Genomic DNA, 23,621 nt, shown 5'->3' with positions numbered 1-23,621 from the left:
ACAGCCTCTCAGTAATTGGAGCTTGTTATAGGGAGGAGGGGACTGAGCTAGGAGTGCTAGTGTCAGACAGCCTCTCAGTAATAGGAGCTTGTTATAGGGAGGAGGGGACTGAGCTAGGAGTGCTAGTGTCAGACGGCCTCTCAGTAATAGGAGCTTGTTATAGGGAGGAGGGGACTGAGCTAGGAGTGCTAGTGTCAGACATCCTATCAGTAATAGGAGCATGTTATAGGGAGGAGGGGACTGAGCTAGGAGTGCTAGTGTCAGACAGCCTATCAGTAATAGGAGCTTGTTATAGGGAGGAGGGGACTGAGCTAGGAGTGCTAGTGTCAGACAGCCTCTCAGTAATAGGAGCTTGTTATAGGGAGGAGGGGACTGAGCTAGGAGTTCTAGTGTCAGACAACCTATCAGTAACAGGAGCTTGTTATAGGGAGGAGGGGACTGAGCTAGGAGTGCTAGTGTCAGACAGCCTCTCAGTAATAATAGCATGTTATAGGGAGGAGGGGACAGAGCTAGGAGTGCTAGTGTCAGACAGCCTATCAGTAATAGGAGCTTGTTATAGGGAGGAGGGGACTGAGCTAGGAGTGCTAGTGTCAGACGGCCTCTCAGTAACAGGAGCTTGTTATAGGGAGGAGAGGACTGAGCTAGGAGTGCTAGTGTCAGACATCCTATCAGTAATAGGAGCTTGTTATAGGGAGGAGGGGTCAGAGCTAGGAGTGCTAGTGTCAGACAGCCTATCAGTAATAGGAGCATGTTATAGGGAGGAGGGGACTGAGCTAGGAGTTCTAGTGTCAGACATCCTATCAGTAATAGGAGCTTGTTATAGGGAGGAGGGGACTGAGCTAGGAGTGCTAGTGTCAGACAGCCTATCAGTAATAGGAGCTTGTTATAGGGAGGAGGGGACAGAGCTAGGAGTGCTAGTGTCAGACATCCTATCAGTAATAGGAGCTTGTTATAGGGAGGAGGGGACTGAGCTAGGAGTGCTAGTGTCAGACATCCTATCAGTAATAGGAGCATGTTATAGGGAGGAGGGGACTGAGCTAGGAGTGCTAGTGTCAGACAGCCTATCAGTAATAGGAGCTTGTTATAGGGAGGAGAGGACTGAGCTAGGAGTGCTAGTGTCAGACAGCCTCTCAGTAATAGGAGCATGTTATAGGGAGGAGGGGACAGAGCTAGGAGTGCTAGTGTCAGACAGCCTCTCAGTAATAGGAGCTTGTTATAGGGAGGAGGGGACAGAGCTAGGAGTGCTAGTGTCAGACGGCCTCTCAGTAATAGGAGCATGTTATAGGGAGGAGGGGACTGAGCTAGGAGTGCTAGTGTCAGACAGCCTATCAGTAATAGGAGCTTGTTATAGGGAGGAGGGGACTGAGCTAGGAGTTCTAGTGTCAGACAACCTATCAGTATCAGGAGCTTGTTATAGGGAGGAGGGGACTGAGCTAGGAGTTCTAGTGTCAGACGGCCTCTCAGTAATAGGAGCTTGTTATAGGGAGGAGGGGACAGAGCTAGGAGTTCTAGTGTCAGACGGCCTCTCAGTAATAGGAGCTTGTTATAGGGAGGAGGGGACTGAGCTAGATGTTCTAGTGTCAGACAACCTATCAGTAACAGGAGCTTGTTATAGGGAGGAGGGGACAGAGCTAGGAGTTCTAGTGTCAGACGGCCTCTCAGTAATAGGAGCTTGTTATAGGGAGGAGGGGACAGAGCTAGGAGTGCTAGTGTCAGACAGCCTATCAGTAATAGGAGCATGTTATAGGGAGGAGGGGACAGAGCTAGGAGTTCTAGTGTCAGACAGCCTATCAGTAATAGGAGCTTGTTATAGGGAGGAGGGGACAGAGCTAGGAGTGCTAGTGTCAGACAGCCTATCAGTAATAGGAGCATGTTATAGGGAGGAGGGGACAGAGCTAGGAGTTCTAGTGTCAGACAACCTATCAGTAATAGGAGCTTGTTATAGGGAGGAGGGGACAGAGCTAGGAGTGCTAGTGTCAGACAACCTATCAGTAATAGGAGCTTGTTATAGGGAGAAGGGGACAGAGCTAGGAGTGCTAGAGTCAGACGGCCTCTCAGTAATAGGAGCTTGTTATAGGGAGGAGGGGACTGAGCTAGGAGTGCTAGTGTCAGACAACCTATCAGTAACAGGAGCTTGTTATAGGGAGGAGGGGACTGAGCTAGGAGTTCTAGTGTCAGACGGCCTCTCAGTAATAGGAGCTTGTTATAGGGAGGAGGGGACTGAGCTAGGAGTTCTAGTGTCAGACAACCTATCAGTAATAGGAGCTTGTTATAGGGAGGAGGGGACTGAGCTAGGAGTTCTAGTGTTAGACGGCCTCTCAGTAATAGGAGCTTGTTATAGGGAGGAGGGGTAGAGCTAGGAGAGCTAGTGTCAGACGGCCTCTCAGTAATAGGAGCTTGTTATAGGGAGGAGGGGACTGAGCTAGGAGTGCTAGTGTCAGACAACCTATCAGTAACAGGAGCTTGTTATAGGGAGGAGGGGACTGAGCTAGGAGTTCTAGTGTCAGACGGCCTCTCAGTAATAGGAGCTTGTTATAGGGAGGAGGGGACTGAGCTAGGAGTTCTAGTGTCAGACAACCTATCAGTAATAGGAGCTTGTTATAGGGAGGAGGGGACTGAGCTAGGAGTTCTAGTGTCAGACGGCCTCTCAGTAATAGGAGCTTGTTATAGGGAGGAGGGGACAGAGCTAGGAGTGCTAGTGTCAGACAGCCTATCAGTAATAGGAGCATGTTATAGGGAGGAGGGGACAGAGCTAGGAGTTCTAGTGTCAGACAGCCTATCAGTAATAGGAGCTTCTTATAGGGAGGAGGGGACAGAGCTAGGAGTGCTAGTGTCAGACATCCTATCAGTAATAGGAGCTTGTTATAGGGAGGAGGGGACTGAGCTAGGAGTGCTAGTGTCAGACATCCTATCAGTAATAGGAGCTTGTTATAGGGAGGAGGGGACAGAGCTAGGAGTGCTAGTGTCAGACAGCCTATCAGTAATAGGAGCTTGTTATAGGGAGGAGAGGACTGAGCTAGGAGTGCTAGTGTCAGACAGCCTCTCAGTAATAGGAGCATGTTATAGGGAGGAGGGGACAGAGCTAGGAGTGCTAGTGTCAGACGGCCTCTCAGTAATAGGAGCTTGTTATAGGGAGGAGGGGACAGAGCTAGGAGTGCTAGTGTCAGACAGCCTCTCAGTAATAGGAGCATGTTATAGGGAGGAGGGGACTGAGCTAGGAGTGCTAGTGTCAGACAGCCTATCAGTAATAGGAGCTTGTTATAGGGAGGAGGGGACTGAGCTAGGAGTTCTAGTGTCAGACAACCTATCAGTAACAGGAGCTTGTTATAGGGAGGAGGGGACTGAGCTAGGAGTTCTAGTGTCAGACAGCCTCTCAGTAATAGGAGCTTGTTATAGGGAGGAGGGGACTGAGCTAGATGTTCTAGTGTCAGACAACCTATCAGTAACAGGAGCTTGTTATAGGGAGGAGGGGACAGAGCTAGGAGTTCTAGTGTCAGACGGCCTCTCAGTAATAGGAGCTTGTTATAGGGAGGAGGGGACAGAGCTAGGAGTGCTAGTGTCAGACAGCCTATCAGTAATAGGAGCATGTTATAGGGAGGAGGGGACAGAGCTAGGAGTTCTAGTGTCAGACAGCCTATCAGTAATAGGAGCTTGTTATAGGGAGGAGGGGACAGAGCTAGGAGTGCTAGTGTCAGACATCTTATCGGTAATAGGAGCTTGTTATACGGAGAAGGGGACAGAGCTATGAGTGCTAGTGTCAGACATCCTATCAGTAATAGGAGCTTGTTATAGGGAGGAGGGGACAGAGCTAGGAGTGCTAGTGTCAGACAGCCTCTCAGTAATAGAAGCATGTTATAGGGAGGAGGGGACAGAGCTAGGAGTGCTAGTGTCAGACATCCTATCAGTAATAGCAGCTTGTTATAGGGAGAAGGGGACTGAGCTAGGAGTGCTAGTGTTAGACAGCCTATCAGTAATAGGAGCTTGTTATAGGGAGGAGGGGACAGAGCTAGGAGTGCTAGTGTCAGACAGCCTCTCAGTAATAGGAGCTTGTTATAGGGAGGAGGGGACTGAGCTAGGAGTGCTAGTGTCAGACGGCCTCTCAGTAATAGGAGCTTGTTATAGGGAGGAGGGGACTGAGCTAGGAGTGCTAGTGTCAGACAGCCCATCAGTAATAGGAGCTTGTTATAGGGAGGTGAGGACAGAGCTAGGAGTGCTAGTGTCAGACAGCCTCTCAGTAATAGGAGCTTGTTATAGGGAGGAGGGGACTGAGCTAGGAGTTCTAGTGTCAGACAGCCTCTCAGTAATAGGAGCTTGTTATAGGGAGGAGGGGGCAGAGCTAGGAGTGCTAGTGTCAGACAGCCTCTCAGTAATAGGAGCTTGTTATAGGGAGGAGGGGACTGAGCTAGGAGTGCTAGTGTCAGACAGCCTCTCAGTAATAGGAGCTTGTTATAGGGAGGAGGGGGCAGAGCTAGGAGTGCTAGTGTCAGACAGCCTCTCAGTAATTGGAGCTTGTTATAGGGAGGAGGGGACAGAGCTAGGAGTGCTAGTGTCAGACAGCCTATCAGTAATTGGAGCTTGTTATAGGGAGGAGGGGACTGAGCTAGGAGTGCTAGTGTCAGACGGCCTCTCAGTAATAGGAGCTTGTTATAGGGAGGAGAGGACTGAGCTAGGAGTGCTAGTGTCAGACGGCCTCTCAGTAATAGGAGCTTGTTATAGGGAGGAGGGGACAGAGCTAGGAGTGCTAGTGTCAGACAGCCTATCAGTAATAGGAGCTTGTTATAGGGAGGAGGGGACTGAGCTAGGAGTGCTAGTGTCAGACATCCTATCAGTAATAGGAGCTTGTTATAGGGAGGAGGGGACTGAGCTAGGAGTGCTAGTGTCAGACATCCTATCAGTAATAGGAGCTTGTTATAGGGAGGAGGGGACAGAGCTAGGAGTGCTAGTGTCAGACAGCCTATCAATAATAGGAGCTTGTTATAGGGAGGAGGGGACAGAGCTAGGAGTGCTAGTGTCAGACAGCCTCTCAGTAATAGGAGCTTGTTATAGGGAGGAAAGGACTGAGCTAGGAGTGCTAGTGTCAGACATCCTCTCAGTAATAGGAGCATGTTATAGGGAGGAGGGGACAGAGCTAGGAGTGCTAGTGTCAGACAGCCTATCAGTAATAGGAGCTTGTTATAGGGAGGAGGGGTAGAGCTAGGAGTGCTAGTGTCAGACAGCCTCTCAGTAATAGGAGCATGTTATAGGGAGGAGGGGACAGAGCTAGGAGTGCTAGTGTCAGACAGCCTATCAGTAATAGGAGCATGTTATACGGAGAAGGGGACAGAGCTAGGAGTGCTAGTGTCAGACATCCTATCAGTAATAGGAGCTTGTTATAGGGAGGAGGGGACTGAGCTAGGAGTGCTAGTGTCAGACGGCCTCTCAGTAATAGGAGCATGTTATAGGGAGGAGGGGACAGAGCTAGGAGTGCTAGTGTCAGACATCCTATCAGTAATAGGAGCTTGTTATAGGGAGAAGGGGACTGAGCTAGGAGTGCTAGTGTTAGACAGCCTATCAGTAATAGGAGCTTGTTATAGGGAGGAGGGGACAGAGCTAGGAGTGCTAGTGTCAGACAGCCTATCAGTAATAGGAGCTTGTTATAGGGAGGAGGGGACAGAGCTAGGAGTGCTAGTGTCAGACAGCCTCTCAGTAATAGGAGCTTGTTATAGGGAGGAGGGGACAGAGCTAGGAGTGCTAGTGTCAGACAGCCTATCAGTAATAGGAGCATGTTATAGGGAGGAGGGGACAGAGCTAGGAGTGCTAGTGTCAGACAGCCTCTCAGTAATTGGAGCTTGTTATAGGGAGGAGGGGACTGAGCTAGGAGTGCTAGTGTCAGACGGCCTCTCAGTAATAGGAGCTTGTTATAGGGAGGAGGGGACTGAGCTAGGAGTGCTAGTGTCAGACGGCCTCTCAGTAATAGGAGCTTGTTATAGGGAGGAGGGGACTGAGCTAGGAGTGCTAGTGTCAGACATCCTATCAGTAATAGGAGCATGTTATAGGGAGGAGGGGACTGAGCTAGGAGTGCTAGTGTCAGACAGCCTATCAGTAATAGGAGCTTGTTATAGGGAGGAGGGGACTGAGCTAGGAGTGCTAGTGTCAGACAGCCTCTCAGTAATAGGAGCTTGTTATAGGGAGGAGGGGACTGAGCTAGGAGTTCTAGTGTCAGACAACCTATCAGTAACAGGAGCTTGTTATAGGGAGGAGGGGACTGAGCTAGGAGTGCTAGTGTCAGACAGCCTCTCAGTAATAATAGCATGTTATAGGGAGGAGGGGACAGAGCTAGGAGTGCTAGTGTCAGACAGCCTATCAGTAATAGGAGCTTGTTATAGGGAGGAGGGGACTGAGCTAGGAGTGCTAGTGTCAGACGGCCTCTCAGTAACAGGAGCTTGTTATAGGGAGGAGAGGACTGAGCTAGGAGTGCTAGTGTCAGACATCCTATCAGTAATAGGAGCTTGTTATAGGGAGGAGGGGTCAGAGCTAGGAGTGCTAGTGTCAGACAGCCTATCAGTAATAGGAGCATGTTATAGGGAGGAGGGGACTGAGCTAGGAGTTCTAGTGTCAGACATCCTATCAGTAATAGGAGCTTGTTATAGGGAGGAGGGGACTGAGCTAGGAGTGCTAGTGTCAGACAGCCTATCAGTAATAGGAGCTTGTTATAGGGAGGAGGGGACAGAGCTAGGAGTGCTAGTGTCAGACATCCTATCAGTAATAGGAGCTTGTTATAGGGAGGAGGGGACTGAGCTAGGAGTGCTAGTGTCAGACATCCTATCAGTAATAGGAGCATGTTATAGGGAGGAGGGGACTGAGCTAGGAGTGCTAGTGTCAGACAGCCTATCAGTAATAGGAGCTTGTTATAGGGAGGAGAGGACTGAGCTAGGAGTGCTAGTGTCAGACAGCCTCTCAGTAATAGGAGCATGTTATAGGGAGGAGGGGACAGAGCTAGGAGTGCTAGTGTCAGACAGCCTCTCAGTAATAGGAGCTTGTTATAGGGAGGAGGGGACAGAGCTAGGAGTGCTAGTGTCAGACGGCCTCTCAGTAATAGGAGCATGTTATAGGGAGGAGGGGACTGAGCTAGGAGTGCTAGTGTCAGACAGCCTATCAGTAATAGGAGCTTGTTATAGGGAGGAGGGGACAGAGCTAGGAGTGCTAGTGTCAGACAGCCTCTCAGTAATAGGAGCTTGTTATAGGGAGGAGGGGACTGAGCTAGGAGTGCTAGTGTCAGACGGCCTCTCAGTAATAGGAGCTTGTTATAGGGAGGAGGGGACTGAGCTAGGAGTGCTAGTGTCAGACAGCCCATCAGTAATAGGAGCTTGTTATAGGGAGGTGAGGACAGAGCTAGGAGTGCTAGTGTCAGACAGCCTCTCAGTAATAGGAGCTTGTTATAGGGAGGAGGGGACTGAGCTAGGAGTTCTAGTGTCAGACAGCCTCTCAGTAATAGGAGCTTGTTATAGGGAGGAGGGGGCAGAGCTAGGAGTGCTAGTGTCAGACAGCCTCTCAGTAATAGGAGCTTGTTATAGGGAGGAGGGGACTGAGCTAGGAGTGCTAGTGTCAGACAGCCTCTCAGTAATAGGAGCTTGTTATAGGGAGGAGGGGGCAGAGCTAGGAGTGCTAGTGTCAGACAGCCTCTCAGTAATTGGAGCTTGTTATAGGGAGGAGGGGACAGAGCTAGGAGTGCTAGTGTCAGACAGCCTATCAGTAATTGGAGCTTGTTATAGGGAGGAGGGGACTGAGCTAGGAGTGCTAGTGTCAGACGGCCTCTCAGTAATAGGAGCTTGTTATAGGGAGGAGAGGACTGAGCTAGGAGTGCTAGTGTCAGACGGCCTCTCAGTAATAGGAGCTTGTTATAGGGAGGAGGGGACAGAGCTAGGAGTGCTAGTGTCAGACAGCCTATCAGTAATAGGAGCTTGTTATAGGGAGGAGGGGACTGAGCTAGGAGTGCTAGTGTCAGACATCCTATCAGTAATAGGAGCTTGTTATAGGGAGGAGGGGACTGAGCTAGGAGTGCTAGTGTCAGACATCCTATCAGTAATAGGAGCTTGTTATAGGGAGGAGGGGACAGAGCTAGGAGTGCTAGTGTCAGACAGCCTATCAATAATAGGAGCTTGTTATAGGGAGGAGGGGACAGAGCTAGGAGTGCTAGTGTCAGACAGCCTCTCAGTAATAGGAGCTTGTTATAGGGAGGAAAGGACTGAGCTAGGAGTGCTAGTGTCAGACATCCTCTCAGTAATAGGAGCATGTTATAGGGAGGAGGGGACAGAGCTAGGAGTGCTAGTGTCAGACAGCCTATCAGTAATAGGAGCTTGTTATAGGGAGGAGGGGTAGAGCTAGGAGTGCTAGTGTCAGACAGCCTCTCAGTAATAGGAGCATGTTATAGGGAGGAGGGGACAGAGCTAGGAGTGCTAGTGTCAGACAGCCTATCAGTAATAGGAGCATGTTATACGGAGAAGGGGACAGAGCTAGGAGTGCTAGTGTCAGACATCCTATCAGTAATAGGAGCTTGTTATAGGGAGGAGGGGACTGAGCTAGGAGTGCTAGTGTCAGACGGCCTCTCAGTAATAGGAGCATGTTATAGGGAGGAGGGGACAGAGCTAGGAGTGCTAGTGTCAGACATCCTATCAGTAATAGGAGCTTGTTATAGGGAGAAGGGGACTGAGCTAGGAGTGCTAGTGTTAGACAGCCTATCAGTAATAGGAGCTTGTTATAGGGAGGAGGGGACAGAGCTAGGAGTGCTAGTGTCAGACAGCCTATCAGTAATAGGAGCTTGTTATAGGGAGGAGGGGACAGAGCTAGGAGTGCTAGTGTCAGACAGCCTCTCAGTAATAGGAGCTTGTTATAGGGAGGAGGGGACAGAGCTAGGAGTGCTAGTGTCAGACAGCCTATCAGTAATAGGAGCATGTTATAGGGAGGAGGGGACAGAGCTAGGAGTGCTAGTGTCAGACAGCCTCTCAGTAATTGGAGCTTGTTATAGGGAGGAGGGGACTGAGCTAGGAGTGCTAGTGTCAGACAGCCTCTCAGTAATAGGAGCTTGTTATAGGGAGGAGGGGACTGAGCTAGGAGTGCTAGTGTCAGACGGCCTCTCAGTAATAGGAGCTTGTTATAGGGAGGAGGGGACTGAGCTAGGAGTGCTAGTGTCAGACATCCTATCAGTAATAGGAGCATGTTATAGGGAGGAGGGGACTGAGCTAGGAGTGCTAGTGTCAGACAGCCTATCAGTAATAGGAGCTTGTTATAGGGAGGAGGGGACTGAGCTAGGAGTGCTAGTGTCAGACAGCCTCTCAGTAATAGGAGCTTGTTATAGGGAGGAGGGGACTGAGCTAGGAGTTCTAGTGTCAGACAACCTATCAGTAACAGGAGCTTGTTATAGGGAGGAGGGGACTGAGCTAGGAGTGCTAGTGTCAGACAGCCTCTCAGTAATAATAGCATGTTATAGGGAGGAGGGGACAGAGCTAGGAGTGCTAGTGTCAGACAGCCTATCAGTAATAGGAGCTTGTTATAGGGAGGAGGGGACTGAGCTAGGAGTGCTAGTGTCAGACGGCCTCTCAGTAACAGGAGCTTGTTATAGGGAGGAGAGGACTGAGCTAGGAGTGCTAGTGTCAGACATCCTATCAGTAATAGGAGCTTGTTATAGGGAGGAGGGGTCAGAGCTAGGAGTGCTAGTGTCAGACAGCCTATCAGTAATAGGAGCATGTTATAGGGAGGAGGGGACTGAGCTAGGAGTTCTAGTGTCAGACATCCTATCAGTAATAGGAGCTTGTTATAGGGAGGAGGGGACTGAGCTAGGAGTGCTAGTGTCAGACAGCCTATCAGTAATAGGAGCTTGTTATAGGGAGGAGGGGACAGAGCTAGGAGTGCTAGTGTCAGACATCCTATCAGTAATAGGAGCTTGTTATAGGGAGGAGGGGACTGAGCTAGGAGTGCTAGTGTCAGACATCCTATCAGTAATAGGAGCATGTTATAGGGAGGAGGGGACTGAGCTAGGAGTGCTAGTGTCAGACAGCCTATCAGTAATAGGAGCTTGTTATAGGGAGGAGAGGACTGAGCTAGGAGTGCTAGTGTCAGACAGCCTCTCAGTAATAGGAGCATGTTATAGGGAGGAGGGGACAGAGCTAGGAGTGCTAGTGTCAGACAGCCTCTCAGTAATAGGAGCTTGTTATAGGGAGGAGGGGACAGAGCTAGGAGTGCTAGTGTCAGACGGCCTCTCAGTAATAGGAGCATGTTATAGGGAGGAGGGGACTGAGCTAGGAGTGCTAGTGTCAGACAGCCTATCAGTAATAGGAGCTTGTTATAGGGAGGAGGGGACAGAGCTAGGAGTGCTAGTGTCAGACAGCCTCTCAGTAATAGGAGCATGTTATAGGGAGGAGGGGACTGAGCTAGGAGTGCTAGTGTCAGACAGCCTATCAGTAATAGGAGCTTGTTATAGGGAGGAGGGGACTGAGCTAGGAGTTCTAGTGTCAGACAACCTATCAGTATCAGGAGCTTGTTATAGGGAGGAGGGGACTGAGCTAGGAGTTCTAGTGTCAGACGGCCTCTCAGTAATAGGAGCTTGTTATAGGGAGGAGGGGACAGAGCTAGGAGTTCTAGTGTCAGACGGCCTCTCAGTAATAGGAGCTTGTTATAGGGAGGAGGGGACTGAGCTAGATGTTCTAGTGTCAGACAACCTATCAGTAACAGGAGCTTGTTATAGGGAGGAGGGGACAGAGCTAGGAGTTCTAGTGTCAGACGGCCTCTCAGTAATAGGAGCTTGTTATAGGGAGGAGGGGACAGAGCTAGGAGTGCTAGTGTCAGACAGCCTATCAGTAATAGGAGCATGTTATAGGGAGGAGGGGACAGAGCTAGGAGTTCTAGTGTCAGACAGCCTATCAGTAATAGGAGCTTGTTATAGGGAGGAGGGGACAGAGCTAGGAGTGCTAGTGTCAGACGGCCTCTCAGTAATAGGAGCTTGTTATAGGGAGGAGGGGACTGAGCTAGGAGTGCTAGTGTCAGACAGCCTCTCAGTAATAGGAGCTTGTTATAGGGAGGAGGGGACAGAGCTAGGAGTGCTAGTGTCAGACAGCCTATCAGTAATAGGAGCATGTTATAGGGAGGAGGGGACAGAGCTAGGAGTGCTAGTGTCAGACATCCTATCAGTAATAGGAGCATGTTATAGGGAGGAGGGGACTGAGCTAGGAGTGCTAGTGTCAGACAGCCTCTCAGTAATTGGAGCTTGTTATAGGGAGGAGGGGACTGAGCTAGGAGTGCTAGTGTCAGACAGCCTCTCAGTAATAGGAGCTTGTTATAGGGAGGAGGGGACTGAGCTAGGAGTGCTAGTGTCAGACGGCCTCTCAGTAATAGGAGCTTGTTATAGGGAGGAGGGGACTGAGCTAGGAGTGCTAGTGTCAGACATCCTATCAGTAATAGGAGCATGTTATAGGGAGGAGGGGACTGAGCTAGGAGTGCTAGTGTCAGACAGCCTATCAGTAATAGGAGCTTGTTATAGGGAGGAGGGGACTGAGCTAGGAGTGCTAGTGTCAGACAGCCTCTCAGTAATAGGAGCTTGTTATAGGGAGGAGGGGACTGAGCTAGGAGTTCTAGTGTCAGACAACCTATCAGTAACAGGAGCTTGTTATAGGGAGGAGGGGACTGAGCTAGGAGTGCTAGTGTCAGACAGCCTCTCAGTAATAATAGCATGTTATAGGGAGGAGGGGACAGAGCTAGGAGTGCTAGTGTCAGACAGCCTATCAGTAATAGGAGCTTGTTATAGGGAGGAGGGGACTGAGCTAGGAGTGCTAGTGTCAGACGGCCTCTCAGTAACAGGAGCTTGTTATAGGGAGGAGAGGACTGAGCTAGGAGTGCTAGTGTCAGACATCCTATCAGTAATAGGAGCTTGTTATAGGGAGGAGGGGTCAGAGCTAGGAGTGCTAGTGTCAGACAGCCTATCAGTAATAGGAGCATGTTATAGGGAGGAGGGGACTGAGCTAGGAGTTCTAGTGTCAGACATCCTATCAGTAATAGGAGCTTGTTATAGGGAGGAGGGGACTGAGCTAGGAGTGCTAGTGTCAGACAGCCTATCAGTAATAGGAGCTTGTTATAGGGAGGAGGGGACAGAGCTAGGAGTGCTAGTGTCAGACATCCTATCAGTAATAGGAGCTTGTTATAGGGAGGAGGGGACTGAGCTAGGAGTGCTAGTGTCAGACATCCTATCAGTAATAGGAGCATGTTATAGGGAGGAGGGGACTGAGCTAGGAGTGCTAGTGTCAGACAGCCTATCAGTAATAGGAGCTTGTTATAGGGAGGAGAGGACTGAGCTAGGAGTGCTAGTGTCAGACAGCCTCTCAGTAATAGGAGCATGTTATAGGGAGGAGGGGACAGAGCTAGGAGTGCTAGTGTCAGACAGCCTCTCAGTAATAGGAGCTTGTTATAGGGAGGAGGGGACAGAGCTAGGAGTGCTAGTGTCAGACGGCCTCTCAGTAATAGGAGCATGTTATAGGGAGGAGGGGACTGAGCTAGGAGTGCTAGTGTCAGACAGCCTATCAGTAATAGGAGCTTGTTATAGGGAGGAGGGGACAGAGCTAGGAGTGCTAGTGTCAGACAGCCTCTCAGTAATAGGAGCATGTTATAGGGAGGAGGGGACTGAGCTAGGAGTGCTAGTGTCAGACAGCCTATCAGTAATAGGAGCTTGTTATAGGGAGGAGGGGACTGAGCTAGGAGTTCTAGTGTCAGACAACCTATCAGTATCAGGAGCTTGTTATAGGGAGGAGGGGACTGAGCTAGGAGTTCTAGTGTCAGACGGCCTCTCAGTAATAGGAGCTTGTTATAGGGAGGAGGGGACAGAGCTAGGAGTTCTAGTGTCAGACGGCCTCTCAGTAATAGGAGCTTGTTATAGGGAGGAGGGGACTGAGCTAGATGTTCTAGTGTCAGACAACCTATCAGTAACAGGAGCTTGTTATAGGGAGGAGGGGACAGAGCTAGGAGTTCTAGTGTCAGACGGCCTCTCAGTAATAGGAGCTTGTTATAGGGAGGAGGGGACAGAGCTAGGAGTGCTAGTGTCAGACAGCCTATCAGTAATAGGAGCATGTTATAGGGAGGAGGGGACAGAGCTAGGAGTTCTAGTGTCAGACAGCCTATCAGTAATAGGAGCTTGTTATAGGGAGGAGGGGACAGAGCTAGGAGTGCTAGTGTCAGACGGCCTCTCAGTAATAGGAGCTTGTTATAGGGAGGAGGGGACTGAGCTAGGAGTGCTAGTGTCAGACAGCCTCTCAGTAATAGGAGCATGTTATAGGGAGGAGGGGACTGAGCTAGGAGTGCTAGTGTCAGACGGCCGCTCAGTAATAGGAGCATGTTATACGGAGAAGGGGACAGAGCTAGGAGTGCTAGTGTCAGACATCCTATCAGTAATAGGAGCTTGTTATAGGGAGGAGGGGACTGAGCTAGGAGTGCTAGTGTCAGACGGCCTCTCAGTAATAGGAGCTTGTTATAGGGAGGAGGGGGCTGAGCTAGGAGTGCTAGTGTCAGACGGCCTCTCAGTAACAGGAGCATGTTATAGGAGGAGGGGACTGAGCTAGGAGTGCTAGTGTCAGACAGCCTATCAGTAATAGGAGCTTGTTATAGGGAGGAGGGGACTGAGCTAGGAGTTCTAGTGTCAGACAACCTATCAGTATCAGGAGCTTGTTATAGGGAGGAGGGGACTGAGCTAGGAGTTCTAGTGTCAGACGGCCTCTCAGTAATAGGAGCTTGTTATAGGGAGGAGGGGACAGAGCTAGGAGTTCTAGTGTCAGACGGCCTCTCAGTAATAGGAGCTTGTTATAGGGAGGAGGGGACTGAGCTAGATGTTCTAGTGTCAGACAACCTATCAGTAACAGGAGCTTGTTATAGGGAGGAGGGGACAGAGCTAGGAGTTCTAGTGTCAGACGGCCTCTCAGTAATAGGAGCTTGTTATAGGGAGGAGGGGACAGAGCTAGGAGTGCTAGTGTCAGACAGCCTATCAGTAATAGGAGCATGTTATAGGGAGGAGGGGACAGAGCTAGGAGTTCTAGTGTCAGACAGCCTATCAGTAATAGGAGCATGTTATAGGGAGGAGGGGACAGAGCTAGGAGTTCTAGTGTCAGACAGCCTATCAGTAATAGGAGCTTGTTATAGGGAGGAGGGGACTGAGCTAGGAGTGCTAGTGTCAGACAGCCTCTCAGTAATAGGAGCATGTTATAGGGAGGAGGGGACTGAGCTAGGAGTGCTAGTGTCAGACGGCCTCTCAGTAATAGGAGCTTGTTATAGGGAGGAGGGGACTGAGCTAGGAGTGCTAGTGTCAGACAGCCTCTCAGTAATAGGAGCATGTTATAGGGAGGAGGGGACTGAGCTAGGAGTGCTAGTGTCAGACGGCCTCTCAGTAATAGGAGCATGTTATAGGGAGGAGGGGACTGAGCTAGGAGTGCTAGTGTCAGACGGCCTCTCAGTAATAGGAGCTTGTTATAGGGAGGAGGGGACTGAGCTAGGAGTGCTAGTGTCAGACAGCCTCTCAGTAATAGGAGCATGTTATAGGGAGGAGGGGACTGAGCTAGGAGTGCTAGTGTCAGACGGCCTCTCAGTAATAGGAGCATGTTATACGGAGAAGGGGACAGAGCTAGGAGTGCTAGTGTCAGACATCCTATCAGTAATAGGAGCTTGTTATAGGGAGGAGGGGACAGAGCTAGGAGTGCTAGTGTCAGACGGCCTCTCAGTAATAGGAGCTTGTTATAGGGAGGAGGGGGCTGAGCTAGGAGTGCTAGTGTCAGACGGCCTCTCAGTAACAGGAGCATGTTATAGGAGGAGGGGACTGAGCTAGGAGTGCTAGTGTCAGACATCTTATCGGTAATAGGAGCTTGTTATAGGGAGGAGGGGACTGAGCTAGGAGTGCTAGTGTCAGACGGCCTCTCAGTAATAGGAGCTTGTTATAGGGAGGAGGGGACAGAGCTAGGAGTGCTAGTGTCAGACATCTTATCGGTAATAGGAGCATGTTATAGGGAGGAGGGGACTGAGCTAGGAGTGCTAGTGTCAGACGGCCTCTCAGTAATAGGAGCTTGTTATAGGGAGGAGGGGACTGAGCTAGGAGTGCTAGTGTCAGACATCCTATCAGTAATAGGAGCATGTTATAGGGAGGAGGGGACTGAGCTAGGAGTGCTAGTGTCAGACGGCCTCTCAGTAATAGGAGCTTGTTATAGGGAGGAGGGGACAGAGCTAGGAGTGCTAGTGTCAGACATCTTATCGGTAATAGGAGCATGTTATAGGGAGGAGGGGACTGAGCTAGGAGTGCTAGTGTCAGACGGCCTCTCAGTAATAGGAGCTTGTTATAGGGAGGAGGGGACTGAGCTAGGAGTGCTAGTGTCAGACATCCTCTCAGTAATAGGAGTATGTTATAGGGAGGAGGGGACTGAGCTAGGAGTGCTAGTGTCAGACGGCCTCTCAGTAATAGGAGCTTGTTATAGGGAGGAGGGGACAGAGCTAGGAGTTCTAGTGTCAGACGGCCTCTCAGTAATAGGAGCTTGTTATAGGGAGGAGGGGACAGAGCTAGGAGTGCTAGTGTCAGACAGCCTATCAGTAATAGGAGCATGTTATAGGGAGGAGGGGACAGAGCTAGGAGTTCTAGTGTCAGACAGCCTATCAGTAATAGGAGCTTGTTATAGGGAGGAGGGGACAGAGCTAGGAGTGCTAGTGTCAGACGGCCTCTCAGTAATAGGAGCTTGTTATAGGGAGGAGGGGACTGAGCTAGGAGTGCTAGTGTCAGACGGCCTCTCAGTAATAGGAGCTTGTTATAGGGAGGAGGGGACTGAGCTAGGAGTGCTAGTGTCAGACAGCTCATCAGTAATAGGAGCTTGTTATAGGGAGGTGAGGACAGAGCTAGTAGTGCTAGTGTCAGACAGCCTCTCAGTAATAGGAGCTTGTTATAGGGAGGAGGGGACTGAGCTAGGAGTTCTAGTGTCAGACAGCCTCTCAGTAATAGGAGCTTGTTATAGGGAGGAGGGGGCAGAGCTAGGAGTGCTAGTGTCAGACAGCCTCTCAGTAATAGGAGCTTGTTATAGGGAGGAGGGGACTGAGCTAGGAGTTCTAGTGTCAGACATCCTATCAGTAATAGGAGCTTGTTATAGGGAGGAGAGGACTGAGCTAGGAGTGCTAGTGTCAGACAGCCTCTCAGTAATAGGAGCTTGTTATAGGGAGGAGGGGGCAGAGCTAGGAGTGCTAGTGTCAGACAGCCTCTCAGTAATAGGAGCTTGTTATAGGGAGGAGGGGACAGAGCTAGGAGTGCTAGTGTCAGACAGCCTATCAGTAATAGGAGCTTGTTATAGGGAGGAGGGGACAGAGCTAGGAGTGCTAGTGTCAGACATCCTATCAGTAATAGGAGCTTGTTATAGGGAGGAGAGGACTGAGCTAGGAGTGCTAGTGTCAGACGGCCTCTCAGTAATAGGAGCTTGTTATAGGGAGGAGAGGACAGAGCTAGGAGTGCTAGTGTCAGACGGCCTCTCAGTAATATGAGCTTGTTATAGGGAGGAGGGGACAGAGCTAGGAGTGCTAGTGTCAGACAGCCTCTCAGTAATAGGAGCTTGTTATAGGGAGGAGGGGACTGAGCTAGGAGTGCTAGTGTCAGACAACCTATCAATAATAGGAGCTTGTTATAGGGAGGAGGGGACTGAGCTAGGAGTGCTAGTGTCAGACGACCTCTCAGTAATAGGAGCTTATTATAGGGAGGAGGGGACAGAGCTAGGAGTGCTAGTGTCAGACAGCCTATCAGTAATAGGAGCTTGTTATAGGGAGGAGGGGACAGAGCTAGGAGTGCTAGTGTCAGACAGCCTATCAATAATAGGAGCTTGTTATAGGGAGGAGGGGACTGAGCTAGGAGTGCTAGTGTCAGACATCCTATCAGTAATAGGAGCTTGTTATAGGGAGGAGGGGACAGAGCTAGGAGTGCTAGTGTCAGACAGCCTATCAATAATAGGAGCTTGTTATAGGGAGGAGGGGACAGAGCTAGGAGTGCTAGTGTCAGACAGCCTCTCAGTAATAGGAGCTTGTTATAGGGAGGAAAGGACTGAGCTAGGAGTGCTAGTGTCAGACAGCCTCTCAGTAATAGGAGCATGTTATAGGGAGGAGGGGACAGAGCTAGGAGTGCTAGTGTCAGACAGCCTCTCAGTAATAGGAGCATGTTATAGGGAGGAGGGGACTGAGCTAGGAGTGCTAGTGTCAGACAGCCTCTCAGTAATAGGAGCATGTTATAGGGAGGAGGGGACAGAGCTAGGAGTGCTAGTGTCAGACAGCCTATCAGTAATAGGAGCATGTTATACGGAGAAGGGGACAAAGCTAGGAGTGCTAGTGTCAGACATCCTATCAGTAATAGGAGCTTGTTATAGGGAGGAGGGGACTGAGCTAGGAGTGCTAGTGTCAGACGGCCTCTCAGTAATAGGAGCATGTTATAGGGAGGAGGGGACAGAGCTAGGAGTTCTAGTGTCAGACAGCCTATCAGTAATAGGAGCTTGTTATAGGGAGGAGGGGACAGAGCTAGGAGTGCTAGTGTCAGACAGCCTATCAGTAATAGGAGCTTGTTATAGGGAGGAGGGGACTGAGCTAGGAGTGCTAGTGTCAGACGGCCTCTCAGTAATAGGAGCATGTTATAGGGAGGAGGGGACAGAGCTAGGAGTTCTAGTGTCAGACAGCCTATCAGTAATAGGAGCTTGTTATAGGGAGGAAAGGACTGACCTAGGAGTGCTAGTGTCAGACAGCCTATCAGTAATAGGAGCTTGTTATAGGGAGGAGGGGACTGAGCTAGGAGTGCTAGTGTCAGACGGCCTCTCAGTAATAGGAGCATGTTATAGGGAGGAGGGGACAGAGCTAGGAGTGCTAGTGTCAGACATCCTATCAGTAATAGGAGCTTGTTATAGGGAGAAGGGGACTGAGCTAGGAGTGCTAGTGTTAGACAGCCTATCAGTAATAGGAGCTTGTTATAGGGAGGAGGGGACAGAGCTAGGAGTGCTAGTGTCAGACAGCCTATCAGTAATAGGAGCTTGTTATAGGGAGGAGGGGACAGAGCTAGGAGTGCTAGTGTCAGACAGCCTATCAGTAATAGGAGCTTGTTATAGGGAGGAGGGGACAGAGCTAGGAGTGCTAGTGTCAGACGGCCTCTCAGTAATAGGAGCTTGTTATAGGGAGGAGGGGACTGAGCTAGGAGTGCTAGTGTCAGACATCCTATCAGTAATAGGAGCATGTTATAGGGAGGAGGGGACTGAGCTAGGAGTGCTAGTGTCAGACAGCCTATCAGTAATAGGAGCTTGTTATAGGGAGGAGGGGACTGAGCTAGGAGTGCTAGTGTCAGACAGCCTCTCAGTAATAGGAGCTTGTTATAGGGAGGAGGGGACTGAGCTAGGAGTTCTAGTGTCAGACAACCTATCAGTAACAGGAGCTTGTTATAGGGAGGAGGGGACTGAGCTAGGAGTGCTAGTGTCAGACAGCCTCTCAGTAATAGGAGCATGTTATAGGGAGGAGGGGACAGAGCTAGGAGTGCTAGTGTCAGACAGCCTCTCAGTAATAGGAGCTTGTTATAGGGAGGAGGGGACTGAGCTAGGAGTTCTAGTGTCAGACAACCTATCAGTAACAGGAGCTTGTTATAGGGAGGAGGGGACTGAGCTAGGAGTGCTAGTGTCAGACAGCCTCTCAGTAATAGGAGCTTGTTATAGGGAGGAGGGGACTGAGCTAGGAGTGCTAGTGTCAGACGGCCTCTCAGTAACAGGAGCTTGTTATAGGGAGGAGCGGACTGAGCTAGGAGTGCTAGTGTCAGACATCCTATCAGTAATAGGAGCTTGTTATAGGGAGGAGGGGACAGAGCTAGGAGTGCTAGTGTCAGACAGCCTATCAGTAATAGGAGCTTTTTATAGGGAGGAGGGGACTGAGCTAGGAGTTCTAGTGTCAGACATCCTATCAGTAATATGAGCTTGTTATAGGGAGGAGGGGACTGAGCTAGGAGTGCTAGTGTCAGACAGCCTATCAGTAATAGAAGCTTGTTATAGGGAGGAGGGGACAGAGCTAGGAGTGCTAGTGTCAGACATCCTATCAGTAATAGGAGCTTGTTATAGGGAGGAGGGGACTGAGCTAGGAGTGCTAGTGTCAGACATCCTATCAGTAATAGGAGCTTGTTATAGGGAGGAGGGGACAGAGCTAGGAGTGCTAGTGTCAGACAGCCTATCAGTAATAGGAGCTTGTTATAGGGAGGAGAGGACTGAGCTAGGAGTGCTAGTGTCAGACAGCCTCTCAGTAATAGGAGCATGTTATAGGGAGGAGGGGACAGAGCTAGGAGTGCTAGTGTCAGACAGCCTCTCAGTAATAGGAGCTTGTTATAGGGAGGAGGGGACAGAGCTAGGAGTGCTAGTGTCAGACAGCCTCTCAGTAATAGGAGCATGTTATAGGGTGGAGGGGACTGAGCTAGGAGTGCTAGTGTCAGACAGCCTATCAGTAATAGGAGCTTGTTATAGGGAGGAGGGGACTGAGCTAGGAGTTCTAGTGTCAGACAACCTATCAGTAACAGGAGCTTGTTATAGGGAGGAGGGGACTGAGCTAGGAGTTCTAGTGTTAGACGGCCTCTCAGTAATAGGAGCTTGTTATAGGGAGGAGGGGACAGAGCTAGGAGTGCTAGTGTCAGACAGCCTCTCAGTAATAGGAGCTTGTTATAGGGAGGAGGGGACTGAGCTAGGAGTTCTAGTGTTAGACGGCCTCTCAGTAATAGGAGCTTGTTATAGGGAGGAGGGGACAGAGCTAGGAGTTCTAGTGTCAGACGGCCTCTCAGTAATAGGAGCTTGTTATAGGGAGGAGGGGACTGAGCTAGATGTTCTAGTGTCAGACAACCTATCAGTAACAGGAGCTTGTTATAGGGAGGAGGGGACAGAGCTAGGAGTTCTAGTGTCAGACAGCCTATCAGTAATAGGAGCTTGTTATAGGGAGGAGGGGACAGAGCTAGGAGTGCTAGTGTCAGACAACCTATCAGTAACAGGAGCTTGTTATAGGGAGGAGGGGACAGAGCTAGGAGTTCTAGTGTCAGACGGCCTCTCAGTAATAGGAGCTTGTTATAGGGAGGAGGGGACTGAGCTAGGAGTTCTAGTGTTAGACGGCCTCTCAGTAATAGGAGCTTGTTATAGGGAGGAGGGGTAGAGCTAGGAGTGCTAGTGTCAGACGGCCTCTCAGTAATAGGAGCTTGTTATAGGGAGGAGGGGACTGAGCTAGGAGTGCTAGTGTCAGACAACCTATCAGTAACAGGAGCTTGTTATAGGGAGGAGGGGACTGAGCTAGGAGTTCTAGTGTCAGACGGCCTCTCAGTAATAGGAGCTTGTTATAGGGAGGAGGGGACTGAGCTAGGAGTTCTAGTGTCAGACAACCTATCAGTAATAGGAGCTTGTTATAGGGAGGAGGGGACTGAGCTAGGAGTTCTAGTGTCAGACGGCCTCTCAGTAATAGGAGCTTGTTATAGGGAGGAGGGGACAGAGCTAGGAGTTCTAGTGTCAGACGGCCTCTCAGTAATAGGAGCTTGTTATAGGGAGGAGGGGACAGAGCTAGGAGTGCTAGTGTCAGACAGCCTATCAGTAATAGGAGCATGTTATAGGGAGGAGGGGACAGAGCTAGGAGTTCTAGTGTCAGACAGCCTATCAGTAATAGGAGCTTGTTATAGGGAGGAGGGGACAGAGCTAGGAGTGCTAGTGTCAGACATCCTATCAGTAATAGGAGCTTGTTATAGGGAGGAGGGGACTGAGCTAGGAGTGCTAGTGTCAGACATCCTATCAGTAATAGGAGCTTGTTATAGGGAGGAGGGGACAGAGCTAGGAGTGCTAGTGTCAGACAGCCTATCAGTAATAGGAGCTTGTTATAGGGAGGAGAGGACTGAGCTAGGAGTGCTAGTGTCAGACAGCCTCTCAGTAATAGGAGCATGTTATAGGGAGGAGGGGACAGAGCTAGGAGTGCTAGTGTCAGACGGCCTCTCAGTAATAGGAGCTTGTTATAGGGAGGAGGGGACAGAGCTAGGAGTGCTAGTGTCAGACAGCCTCTCAGTAATAGGAGCATGTTATAGGGAGGAGGGGACTGAGCTAGGAGTGCTAGTGTCAGACAGCCTATCAGTAATAGGAGCTTGTTATAGGGAGGAGGGGACTGAGCTAGGAGTTCTAGTGTCAGACAACCTATCAGTAACAGGAGCTTGTTATAGGGAGGAGGGGACTGAGCTAGGAGTTCTAGTGTCAGACAGCCTCTCAGTAATAGGAGCTTGTTATAGGGAGGAGGGGACTGAGCTAGATGTTCTAGTGTCAGACAACCTATCAGTAACAGGAGCTTGTTATAGGGAGGAGGGGACAGAGCTAGGAGTTCTAGTGTCAGACGGCCTCTCAGTAATAGGAGCTTGTTATAGGGAGGAGGGGACAGAGCTAGGAGTGCTAGTGTCAGACAGCCTATCAGTAATAGGAGCATGTTATAGGGAGGAGGGGACAGAGCTAGGAGTTCTAGTGTCAGACAGCCTATCAGTAATAGGAGCTTGTTATAGGGAGGAGGGGACAGAGCTAGGAGTGCTAGTGTCAGACATCTTATCGGTAATAGGAGCTTGTTATACGGAGAAGGGGACAGAGCTATGAGTGCTAGTGTCAGACATCCTATCAGTAATAGGAGCTTGTTATAGGGAGGAGGGGACAGAGCTAGGAGTGCTAGTGTCAGACAGCCTCTCAGTAATAGAAGCATGTTATAGGGAGGAGGGGACAGAGCTAGGAGTGCTAGTGTCAGACATCCTATCAGTAATAGCAGCTTGTTATAGGGAGAAGGGGACTGAGCTAGGAGTGCTAGTGTTAGACAGCCTATCAGTAATAGGAGCTTGTTATAGGGAGGAGGGGACAGAGCTAGGAGTGCTAGTGTCAGACAGCCTCTCAGTAATAGGAGCTTGTTATAGGGAGGAGGGGACTGAGCTAGGAGTGCTAGTGTCAGACGGCCTCTCAGTAATAGGAGCTTGTTATAGGGAGGAGGGGACTGAGCTAGGAGTGCTAGTGTCAGACAGCCCATCAGTAATAGGAGCTTGTTATAGGGAGGTGAGGACAGAGCTAGGAGTGCTAGTGTCAGACAGCCTCTCAGTAATAGGAGCTTGTTATAGGGAGGAGGGGACTGAGCTAGGAGTTCTAGTGTCAGACAGCCTCTCAGTAATAGGAGCTTGTTATAGGGAGGAGGGGGCAGAGCTAGGAGTGCTAGTGTCAGACAGCCTCTCAGTAATAGGAGCTTGTTATAGGGAGGAGGGGACTGAGCTAGGAGTGCTAGTGTCAGACAGCCTCTCAGTAATAGGAGCTTGTTATAGGGAGGAGGGGGCAGAGCTAGGAGTACTAGTGTCAGACAGCCTCTCAGTAATAGGAGCATGTTATAGGGAGGAGGGGACAGAGCTAGGAGTGCTAGTGTCAGACAGCCTCTCAGTAATTGGAGCTTGTTATAGGGAGGAGGGGACAGAGCTAGGAGTGCTAGTGTCAGACAGCCTATCAGTAATTGGAGCTTGTTATAGGGAGGAGGGGACAGAGCTAGGAGTGCTAGTGTCAGACATCCTATCAGTAATAGGAGCTTGTTATAGGGAGGAGAGGACTGAGCTAGGAGTGCTAGTGTCAGACGGCCTCTCAGTAATAGGAGCTTGTTATAGGGAGGAGAGGACAGAGCTAGGAGTGCTAGTGTCAGACGGCCTCTCAGTAATATGAGCTTGTTATAGGGAGGAGGGGACAGAGCTAGGAGTGCTAGTGTCAGACAGCCTCTCAGTAATAGGAGCTTGTTATAGGGAGTAGGGGACTGAGCTAGGAGTGCTAGTGTCAGACAACCTATCAATAATAGGAGCTTGTTATAGGGAGGAGGGGACTGAGCTAGGAGTTCTAGTGTCAGACAACCTATCAGTAACAGGAGCTTGTTATAGGGAGGAGGGGACTGAGCTAGGAGTTCTAGTGTCAGACAGCCTCTCAGTAATAGGAGCATGTTATAGGGAGGAGGGGACAGAGCTAGGAGTGCTAGTGTCAGACGGCCTCTCAGTAATAGGAGCTTGTTATAGGGAGGAGGGGACAGAGCTAGGAGTGCTAGTGTCAGACAGCCTCTCAGTAATAGGAGCATGTTATAGGGAGGAGGGGACTGAGCTAGGAGTGCTAGTGTCAGACAGCCTATCAGTAATAGGAGCTTGTTATAGGGAGGAGGGGACTGAGCTAGGAGTTCTAGTGTCAGACAACCTATCAGTAACAGGAGCTTGTTATAGGGAGGAGGGGACTGAGCTAGGAGTTCTAGTGTCAGACAGCCTCTCAGTAATAGGAGCTTGTTATAGGGAGGAGGGGACTGAGCTAGATGTTCTAGTGTCAGACAACCTATCAGTAACAGGAGCTTGTTATAGGGAGGAGGGGACAGAGCTAGGAGTTCTAGTGTCAGACGGCCTCTCAGTAATAGGAGCTTGTTATAGGGAGGAGGGGACAGAGCTAGGAGTGCTAGTGTCAGACAGCCTATCAGTAATAGGAGCATGTTATAGGGAGGAGGGGACAGAGCTAGGAGTTCTAGTGTCAGACAGCCTATCAGTAATAGGAGCTTGTTATAGGGAGGAGGGGACAGAGCTAGGAGTGCTAGTGTCA

The 23,621-nt window shown here is 50.1% G+C and overlaps 1 protein-coding gene across 5 annotated transcripts in view; it reads left to right on the top strand.

Moving 5' to 3' along the window:
- CACNA2D4 (calcium voltage-gated channel auxiliary subunit alpha2delta 4) overlaps positions 1 to 23,621 on the top strand; it is a 512,905-nt gene that overhangs the window by 423,501 nt on the left and 65,783 nt on the right. The window lies entirely within an intron of this gene.

Source organism: Taudactylus pleione, unplaced genomic scaffold, assembly GCF_031769625.1.
Source record: "Taudactylus pleione unplaced genomic scaffold, aTauple2 ptg000738l, whole genome shotgun sequence".
In the NCBI taxonomy this organism is placed as follows: domain Eukaryota; kingdom Metazoa; phylum Chordata; class Amphibia; order Anura; family Myobatrachidae; genus Taudactylus; species Taudactylus pleione.
Note: the sequence above shows the minus strand (reverse complement) of the source record. Positions and strands in the feature narration are given on the sequence as shown.